General features: G+C 42.3%; 1 long non-coding RNA gene across 2 annotated transcripts in view; it reads left to right on the top strand.

Annotated features, from left to right (window-relative positions):
• LOC116648987 overlaps positions 1-4008 on the top strand; it is a 45697-nt gene extending 41689 nt beyond the window's left edge. For both annotated transcript variants that reach the window (XR_004302600.1, XR_004302599.1), the window contains one exon: positions 79-4008. This is a non-coding gene — a long non-coding RNA (uncharacterized LOC116648987). The remainder of the gene's footprint in view (positions 1-78) is intronic.
• Positions 4009-10933: the final 6925 nt, after the last annotated feature.

Below are 10933 nucleotides of genomic sequence, written 5' to 3' on the forward strand. Positions count from 1 at the left end.
ATGAAATTAATTATGGAACCAATAGCAATTTTTGGAGAAGAGGCATTTTCAATATATTTACTTATGTTTCTGTTACAGGAGACTGGAGTGAGACCCATGTAGGGAATCCCCAGAAGGAAGGATTGGCACACCTGGAACCCGAGGAGCTTGCTTCCTGGGAAGGCTCCTATCTGATGTGTAGGAGGCAGAATGTCCTACTGACTCTTCAAGGGGAGGCTACAGGGGACCGAGACCCTCCACCACAGGGGACACTGTGCAGTCCTTTTTCTAGAAGTGGGAAGTACGAGATTGTTCTACAAGAGGAAGATTCCAGGGGCTTACAAACGCAGAGGTTTGCACCTTGGGAGCCCCTTGGAATGTTGACAACTCAGGATCTAAAGGAAAGTTCTGTGTTCATGAGTTACAGAATTCATGTGGAAGTAAATGTCACTTTATGATCAATAATAATACTGAGTGAAGAGCACTATGCAGGAAGAAATCTTCCACAGAAATACAGGCAGGGAGAAGCTTAGGCCAACCTTAGACCTACCTAATAGAGCAAGCCTGAGATAAACTGCCAGAATGGCCAAATAAGAGACTCTATGAAATAGCAATCCTGTAACTATAGTAGTCGTACAGAAATTTTTTCCTCTAAATCACGATACCAAATAGGAAAAATGATCTACAAGTGCCCCATGTGTAGGGAATTTTTCTCTGAGAGAGCAGATCTTTTTATGCATCAGAAAATTCACACTGCTGAGAAACCCCATAAATGTGACAAGTGTGACAAGGGTTTCTTTCATATATCAGAACTTCATATTCATTGGAGAGACCACACAGGAGAGAAGGTCTATAAATGTGATGATTGTGGTAAGGATTTTAGTACTACAACAAAACTTAACAGACATAAGAAAATCCACACAGTGGAGAAGCCCTATAAATGCTATGAGTGTGGCAAAGCCTTCAATTGGAGCTCACATCTTCAAATTCACATGAGAGTTCATACAGGTGAGAAACCCTATGTCTGTAGTGAGTGTGGAAGGGGCTTTAGTAATAGTTCAAACCTTTGCATGCATCAGAGAGTCCACACCGGAGAGAAACCCTTTAAATGTGAAGAGTGTGGGAAGGCCTTCAGGCACACTTCCAGCCTCTGCATGCATCAGAGAGTTCACACAGGAGAGAAACCCTATAAATGTTACGAGTGTGGGAAGGCCTTCAGCCAGAGCTCAAGCCTCTGCATCCATCAGAGAGTGCACACTGGGGAGAAACCCTATAGATGTTGTGGGTGTGGGAAGGCCTTCAGCCAGAGCTCAAGCCTCTGCATCCACCAGAGAGTGCACACTGGGGAGAAACCTTTTAAATGTGATGAGTGTGGGAAAGCCTTCAGTCAGAGCACCAGCCTCTGCATCCACCAGAGAGTGCATACAAAGGAGAGAAACCATCTCAAAATATCAGTTATATAGAGCGTTTTGCTAAGAGTTAAAAATCTTAAAACCCATAAGTGCCACTAGGAAGGAAACCCTGTAAATACCTACATTGACCCAAGAAATTTTTACAGCAAGCCCCAGCAGGATATTCTTTTTGAAGAGGCATACGTGAGGTTGGTTTTTTTTGATTCATGCCGAGTGTGTTCCACAACTTGGCTTTGAATCTGGAATCCCTCTGAGTGTCTGCCCAAGACAGGCTGTGAAGTCCCAGTCATGGGTGTGTGTTTCCTGGGATTTGGGCCTCATGCCTCAGTAATGGGAAATACGACACAGGAAACCATGATCATTGCCCAGCCTCCTGAGTCACCTTCTGTCTACACTTTACCTAAAAGTTATCCCAGTCATCCCCCCCTTCAGGAGCTCATGCCCTTCCTTCTCTCGATTCAGGCATACTGGTTAATGCATTTGAAAACGGACAGCTCCCACAAAGACAGTGTTCTGGTATTTCTGAGGTTATCCCTTGGTTCAGCCCCTACATATCGTTCCATAGATCCCATTACCTGTGAGCCCGCTTTACCTGTATGTCCTCACAGTACCCATAAATATCCACCCCTTCCTAGATGGCATTAAATTTCATTTTAGATTTTAGGTGACTCATAATTTCCATTCACTTGGCCCATCAGAGAAATCACTGGCAGACATACATGCCCTTGAACTTTTTTTAAAACATGTTGTGGATTCTGCTAATCACTGTGTCTCTATGTTAGACTTAATTTTCTAGTGGCTACATCACATATTTTTAACTTGAATTTTTTGGAAATAGCTGAATGTAAATAGGGAGGAAGAAGCAAGCAAGCAAAGTTGGAACTTTTCTCCATCCAGAATTGCCCTCTTGGGCTCCTTTTGTAGCACGTGGAGCTCCTTACTAGCTAGGGGAGACCATAGGAGAAGTGGATGGTGGGAGGAGTCACTAATAATATTTAGTCTCTGTTTCTGTAATTTTGGGCAATAATGTGTAGGAGTCCTCGATACCTTCATTGAGGATCATGTATTCCTTCGTTTTTAGGCATGAATATCTATGTCACTCTCTCCCTTCCTTTCCTCATTCATTCAACAAGTATTTATTGAACACCTCCTAGTGCCAGGCATTGTGCTAGGTGCTGGGAATACCAATGAGTAAGACAGACAAGGGCCCTACTCTCATGGAGTTTACTTCTGGTGGAGGAGACAGATGATACGCAAGTAAGCAAATACATAATGTAGTTTGAGATAGTGATTAAGTGCTATGAAGAAAATAAACTAGGGTGATGATTTAGAGTGGGGGTGGGGTGGGGGTGGGGCATCATTAGACAGCAGTCAGGGAAGGCCTTTCTGAGGGGGGCGCTGGAGTGGAGCGTGCAAGGCTGGGAGCACCAGCTGGCTGGCCCCCGCTGTCATGTTTGCGGAGCGGAAGGTGGCCAGGTGCTGGGGCAGAGCGAGCAGCGGGGAGGGGAGAGATACTGAGTTGCTCAGTATCCCAACGTTTATAGGCCCTTTTTTCTTTTCTTCTTTTTTTCTTTCTTTTGTTTTTTTTTTGTGTGTGTGTGTGTGTGGCTAGATTGATATTAAAAACTCATGTGGAAGAACTCAAGGAATGTTTAGAAGACCAAAAGTCCCCAATGATGAGAACAAAAAGCAACTAATTTTTAACTTTCTCTTCTCATTCCTGTTTCCATTGATTCCCACATGTAGTCCTTATGCTCAGGAAGTCTTGGGGGAAGTTAAGGATCTTTGAAGCTCTGAAATGGGTGAACAGGTTTGTGGTGTCTGTCAATTGTCTTAAGAGGTTGGGAAATGAATTACCTGAAATAGTCATCGAAATACTGAAACAAAGCTTGATTTTCTCTTCATATTTGAATTAATTTTTTCTGTTTGACTGGAAAGGGTTTTTGTGTAACTAAAACCTCAAAGGCATAAAGGAGCTTTAAAAGGAGCACATAATTTAGTGGGTGGGCCATGAAACTAGAGATGGGGTTTGGGGATAATTGTGTCCCTCTCTGGATTTTCATCCAGACAGCTCTGTTCACAGCCTTTGGGAAGTCCCTTCTCCTGTGTGTCCTTCTTGCCCAGGAGAGGGCCAGCCTGGTTCCTGGGTGGAACCCCTTCCAGGCCTGACGCCCTCGACTACGATTTACTGTAGTGTCTTACCCTCGTCCATGTCATGGTAGCCTGCGGCGTTAGAGAGCCGCCTAGACTTTTAGTTGGTAGAGAGACAGCGGAAATATCATCAGTAGGATTTTAGTTTTAGGAAAAATCGGTTTGATTTCTAGCTTTATTACTATTAGGTGTGTGAGCTTGGGCAGATCGCCTAATCGTTGAGTCTAGTTTTCTCACAAAACGAGGACATTAGGCTAAATGATTTCCGAGTTTCCAGCTAGTCCTAGAGTTCTATATTTCTACATAGTTGAATTATTTTATCATGCTGTTGCTGGGGAATATGACTAACACTTTTGAAGCTACTAATTTTATGTCGAGCTTTAAAGTCCATAATTGTTATCTTCGGAAAATATTATTTGACCTACAGTATGTCCAAATCAATTTAATAAAATCACTTTATAACAGGGTTCTGTGCTTGACATGTAGTTCTGTGAATTCAGGGGTCATTGTGTGTGTGTGTGTGTGTGTGTGTGTGTGGTGGGGGTGGCTTGTGTATTATGCCTAGGGTGACCTTATAATTTACTGTCCAAACTGGGCACTTAAGGGTAAAGGAGGTGCTGTTAATGAGGACCACAGGCCTAAACTGGGACTGTCCTAGCAGACCAAGTTGTGAGGACACCCTGGCCCAAGGATCACAACCCAAGCAAGTAAGAAATGACTAAATTGCCTCAGGAATAACTCAAAGAGGAGTGGTAAGGTCTGTGGAGAAGGCATGCCTTACGGAAGGGTTGGCCCCTACTTGGCTGTAACTGTTTATTTCTCTGCTAGAATATAGGCCAAAGGCTCCCACATATTCTCTTAAGAGAAAACCAGCAACCTGGATTTTTATATAAAATTTAGTGATTTTTGAATGTTGGCAACGAATTCATGTTCCCTGTGTGACCCATCTTGGTCATTTCTATTACCTGCCTAGTGCCCATAGGTTTTTATTTCACTTTGCAAAGCCCTGCTCCAGTCCCTGATGACTGCGGCCCGCTCCTGGTAAGGTGTGATCTACCCCTTGGGGAAGGTGTGGTGGCCCATGTTCTGTGCCACAGGCTTTGACTCTGGTTCTTGCATCTGCTGGCTTTGAGGGGCAAGTCTATATGCCACTTCCACCATCAAGGTGGAAGCAGTCCAAACTGGCCTTTTTGACATGAGAGGGTTTGGGAAGAGCGGTCACATGTGGGCACACCTGTCCCCCACTGAGTCAGCACTCTGGGTGCCTGCTAAGATTTAGGGTGTGAGAGAGAAGTCAAGGCTGACTTCACAGTTTCTGACTTGGGGCCCTATTGAATAAGTGGCAGATTGCACCTTTAAGAACACGATGAAGCATTTCACTTTTTTTATTCAAAGCCATTAATAAAATAGGCCGTTGGTTAGCCCAAAAATAAAAAAAGAACTCTGTCAAATCAGAGAGCCCCAAACATCCAGATGGTCTGCTGTAGAGGCTCTGGGCGCCCAGGTCCGTCGCAGGCCACCTCGAGGAAGTTGTCGGATTCTTTAGTGTTGTGTGAGTCTGGACGTGATGCCTTCTGAGGGACTTCCCAACTCTTGGTTCTATTATCCTAAAAAATGTGAAATTGTTAATTTTTCTGTATAACTTGCTGTTATTCTCAGGCATTTGAAAAAAATAGGTGAATGGAAAGCAAATAATCAGAAGCAGATGGAAAAAGTCCTCAATGGGGGAATCAAACCTGAGGGGAGAGGCGGGGAAGAGGTTGACACCATCACCGGGCAGGAGCCAAATATAAATAGCGTTGCCGGATTAAGAGAGAGAATGAGAGATTGGGAGAATGAGGTTGGCAGAGCTCTTACTCTGTGACCATATGCAGTTTCTTAACTTTCCCAAACCTCAGGTTTTCACCTATAAAACCTATGGTTTTGAAAATACCTAACTCGTGAAATAGTTGGAAGGACTATTTGGAAGCATTTAGTAATACAACAGGAAGAAAATCCCAGTTGCCTGTTAGGGAAGATGGGTCCCATTGTTTGGAGTTCTTTTGTTCTGCTGAACCACACTGTGACGGGTTTGGGCATCTAAATTTGGGGGTAGAACCTAGAGAGAGCTGAATTGCTTTATGTGAGAAGGGCCAGCAGAACTTGACTCTCCCAGGGTAGTCTGGGACAAGAAAATAGAGTAGAATTGGAAAGGTCATTGGAAGAGAGGGACCCAGGGGTTTCACAGATGAACCCTTATGACCTCAGAATCCCTCCTTAAAGTCTTGAGATGCTTGGTCCGAGTGGATTGCTTATGGAAACTGGAGGGACTGAGTGCTGTGTCCCAGCTGGAAAGGGACAAAATATCTGTACTACAATAAAAATAAATGTTGGAGCCAGCAGAGAGCAGCCACAAGCCCATGAGCTCCAAGGAGTGTGGAGAAGCCTCTGGGAGGGGCAGGTAGGGAGTCCTCTGGGTCTCTTACTACTCCTAGTGTACATAGGTAGAATACTTTGAAGATCATGACTAAATTATTTTTTTTAATCATTCCCATATTAGGCACATGAGCAAATCCAAAGATCCCAGGGCCTTGTGTTTATTATACACGTCGGCGAGAGCTTGGCATAGATCTCAGTGGAAGGTGACTGTCATACCAAAGTGCTCTCATTGCTTGGATTTAGGCACATGCAAAGGAAATACAGTGTTAGAGTAAAATAATAGCATATAAAGATTGCTTTTATTGGTTTTCAGGTGAATTTATGCATTTTATAGACTCTGTCTTGTTTGTACCTTGACAGTTATATTTACTAAATGCTTCTGAAAATTGGTTCACTCAGAGACTTCCCCTCCTCCTCTGGGCTGGCCCTGGCCCCAGTCTTCTCTGTATCATGAATTATGGTGGGAGTGTTGTGTTTGGAGGGATTTTAAACCTGATACCTATAGATGTGTTTCAGGGAGGTCTTGAACCTCCTCAAATTATGCAGAATTTTGTGTATATGTGGGTATATGCATTTTTCTAGGAAGAAGGGCTTTCCTCGAATGTGTGACTCTAATCAATAAAGAACACTAATTGAGGAAAACTCTGATTTAGCCACGTGGTTATTCACTGTGCAGGAACCTTGGGGAAAGGGACGTCTAATAAGAGTTCAGAACAGAGGTGGGTCCACTGGAACGAATAGAAAATGTTGGATGTAATAAATGGAAGAAAAAATATCACACTGTGCTGTGTTGTAAAGAAAGAGAGAAGGCCTTTGGCATAAAACAAAAGATACATATGTGTGCTGGATGTAATGGATCAGCTGTGTTATGGTATAATGTAAGGTGCTTAAGAGACAAGTTCTGTGAGCAGTGTACCAAAGCTGAAAGCTGGTGTAGGTGAGAGCGGCTAGGTGTTTCCGAGGGGCTGGCTGGGAGGCAGAAGGAGTTGGCTATGTGATTGGAAACACTGAAGCTAACAGAGTTGGCCTCTTGGTTGCAAAGAAGGCAGTTCTTGTTGTAACGTTGGAGTGAGGTCCCCAGTGCTGGTGTGGGTTGTATTTAGATTCTCAAATAAACCTATTCTGTCGCTTGGTGTTGTGTTCTTCCATGTTTCATTTCTGTGTCCCACTTGCCTGCAGTACAGAGTTAAGGTAATGTGTCTTCGTTAACATTTAAGTCAGTCATCTTGAGCCTTCATCCTGTCTCCAGGATGTTCTTACCCCTGGCACTCCTCTATCCCGATGCGTCCCCCTCATGCCTTTCTGAGGTAAGCTTGAGACCCACAGGGATTTAGTCTGGAGGGTAAGCCCTGTCTGCGTCCCATGGAGAGTGAGCAGGACGTTGGGACTGGGATGCCAGCAGGCCGTGTTTCTCTAGCTGTCGCTGTGACACTCTTACTGCCAGTGACAGGTTGGGAGAGAACCAGGCTCTCTGTGGCTTGCACACCAAGACAGATCACTCGATCCAGTAAACATCAGGAAAAGAAATTTTAAAAAGCACAGTGTATAACAAGATGGTGGGAGTAAAGTTAAACAAAGCATCGATCCTAGAAAATGTGAATGGGTTAAATTCTGCCACTTGCAGACATTTTCAAGTTGAATGATAGGTTTCACCACAACCATGTGTAGAGGTTGATGACAAGAGACCACTTGCAGGAAGGGACACCAAGGCTGAAGTGTGATACCAAGGGGGAGTGGAAAAACACCAGGAAGATGTTCCCAAAGAGGACACAAGTAGTGTGATAGCATTGCCCAAGTAGAGTGCAAGGTAAATGGCATCGATTTATGAACTTTGTCAAGAAGATAGTTACATGCTTTTATTTGGCCAACATAGCTTTGAGAGATAGTTTATGTTTTTAGAAATACAGTGAGACAGTAATCCCTAATCACAGCAGACTATATTGATCCTCATCTCTCAGAAATCTGCAAATCAGTTAGACTATGAAGGATCTAACTACTCGACTGGCTTTATTAACAAACAATCTGTCAGTTGTCTTTGAACTGTGTGCCAACAACCCTTTTGGAATATTCATAAAAACTGACCCATGTTTTATCCCAGAGAGAAAATCTCACTAAATTCCAGAATGTGGAAAATCCCCACAGGTCACATTCTCTGACTATAACAATAAAAATTGAAGTTGCTGAGAAAGAGCCAAAAATCCTATCCACTTGGAAATAAAACACAACAGAACATCCTCTTCCTTCTCCAAATTAACAGCTGGAGAGGAAATCAAAATGAGTCCACATCATTTAAGAGACGAGTGACCAAGATGGCATCATATAACACATCTTGTTGGATGGGTTAATGATGAGTAAAATGTTTTATGGCCTTAAACTAATAAACTAATAAGGGCCTTTATCAATCAAGATTCTCATCTGTTCCCGCTCCTTTCATCTGTTACTGTACTGAATCGTTGAAAGCGACTTTTTTTATTTTTATTGAATTTTTTTATTGAATTTTTAAAAATTTTATTGAATTTTTCATTTTTATTGAGTAAAGTTGAATTTCAATTTTATTGGAAAATAAGGAAAACCTTTTTTGGTCATCCAATTTTTGAAAATTGACACAGATTTTAAGAGGTTCAGTTGTGCCTTCTTACTTAAAAAAGGATTTAGTAGTTTTATTTTTACTCTTTGTTCTAGAAGAGATTACATAGCACGTAGATTAACATCTATGTCCTTCTCCACTTGCCAAAGGTACAGAATTAAGGCAACGTCTAGTATTAATGTTTTAATCAATCATTTGAGCTTTGAAAGTGTAATACAGCCCATCCAACAGATGCCAGGGGTGGAGTTTACCATGTGTTGACAACATTCTTACATTTTTTGCAGGACTATTCAGATTTTCTCCCTCATTTTTTTTTTTTTAAAGATGTTCTTTCTTTATTAGAAAGAGAGAGACGGAGTGTGCACGAGTCGGGGGGAGTGGCAGAGGGAGAGGGACAAGCAGACTTCCTGCTGAGCAGGGAGCCCCATGCAGGACTCGATCCCAGGACCCTGAGATCATGACCTGAGCCAAAGGCAGACGCTTAACTGACTGAACCACCCAGGCGCCCCATTGATGATTTCTAGTTTCCCAGAAAAATCATCCTGTTTTTGGTCATCTCATTTTAGAGATGTACGTTACTCTTAAGTTCTTAGCTCTCACTGTCATTGTGATTAATAACCTTTTCTCATACCTCCCGTTGTGTATATTTTCTTTCTTATTATACTTGCCCCGGTATGTCTATTTTATTGTTAGCCTCCCCCTCTCCCAGCCCCCTAAGAAGTGGACATTGGATTTGATGATCAGTTCTTCTGGGTGTATTCTGTAATTACTACTCTTCTCTTACCATCAATCATATCCTCTTCTTTTCCTTAATTTTATTGTGCTGCTCTTTTTCTAGCTTTTTGTTAGTCTAATGCTTCATTTTCCTTCCTGTTTAATAATAAATATATTAAATCAATTTTCCTCAGAAAAACACACTTCATTATAACCATCACAGTAAAGCCAGCATTAGAGTGTGGTGTCCACGTTTCAGTTCCGACCACTAGCTTCTGGCTACAACCCGTAGTTGTTGAAAATGGTCACCGTTTTCTGAACAGTGTTTATTTGCAGTCACTTTTGCCTCTTGGATCCAAGAATTATTCAGAGGAATTTATTTAAGGTTTTCAAGTTGTATTGTATCCCTTTTTTCATTAATCATTGTTAGAGAATCTGGCCTGTACAATTTCTGTTCTTAAGAACTGACACAGCAGTAACAAACCAAAAAACAGGGGGTCTTTCCCTGGAGAAGGTTGCAGAAGGCACACACACCCACACACACACACAACAACAACAACCAAAAAAACCCAAATGACATTTCTGTCATGTGGGATCTCATAATAGAATTTTAGAACTCTTACTCAGAATAGAGCAATAAGGTTATCTTTTGTGCCGACCCGAGTTTGCATACTGGAATTTCTACCTACTACGTAGACAGGCTTGTCTGACAGGGAGTTAAGGAGGAACGTGGAGGCTTTTTTGCTACTGCGGACAAATCAATAAAAACATGAAAAGGTAATTCTAGGAGCACCAGCCTGCCTCCTTGGACAAAGGAGTTTTGCATGTTTGAGTTCTGGAATGCTTTGCCCCTCGAGGGAGTGGCAGTGTCTATTCCAGGAGAGGTGGGATCCCTGAGTGCCAGGGGCTGAGGAAGCCAACCCCGACACGAGTGAGCCTGAGTGGGATTGCGTTTGGTTTAGGCAAAGAAATGGGGAATTTCGTGCACGTGAGAAGTTGCAAAGCAATTGATACCTTTAAACTTAATTTATTGTATTATTCAAATCCGAAGTATTACATTTACTTGTTTCTACTTGACCTAGCAGGTGCTTGAGGGAATTGTTTTTCACTACGATTCTGGTTTGGTTCATTTCTCTGTGGTATTTCCAATTCTGTGCTGTTCATTGTATAATCAATGCCCCTGGTTTAGTTTTCAGTTGTACCCTGTAAAATACCAGGCTTCCCTCTTCTTAAATGGTGTTTGAGTTCTATGTCAGCACAGTTCTTCGAGAATATACTAACGTGTGTGTGCATATCCTGCCTTTTTCTGGAGAAATGATCAAAATCTGTACCTGTGCTGTCGTGTGATTGATTTTCACTTAGCATGTGCCTTAGTGGCTGTTCGATATCCACACATTGATAAGTGCACCTTTTAATGTTTTAATGGATATTTCCAACTGTCCTCTGTTCATGGAAATTTCCCCCATGTTTTCTCTTACTACTGTTATGCTTTTTTTTTTTTTTTTGGAATTGTGTAAATCTTTGATTTAAATGTTAAGTCTTTGGTTTTGTAAGGAAGGTGGTAAAGACTCAACTGAAAAACATTTTCTCCGATGGCTAGCTAGTTATCCTACCACTGTTTATTAAGTCGTCTCTGCACAGATTTGAAACGTCAGCTGCATTACAAGCCAAA

Source organism: Phoca vitulina, unplaced genomic scaffold, assembly GCF_004348235.1.
Source record: "Phoca vitulina isolate PV1807 unplaced genomic scaffold, GSC_HSeal_1.0 scaffold46, whole genome shotgun sequence".
NCBI lineage: Eukaryota > Metazoa > Chordata > Mammalia > Carnivora > Phocidae > Phoca > Phoca vitulina.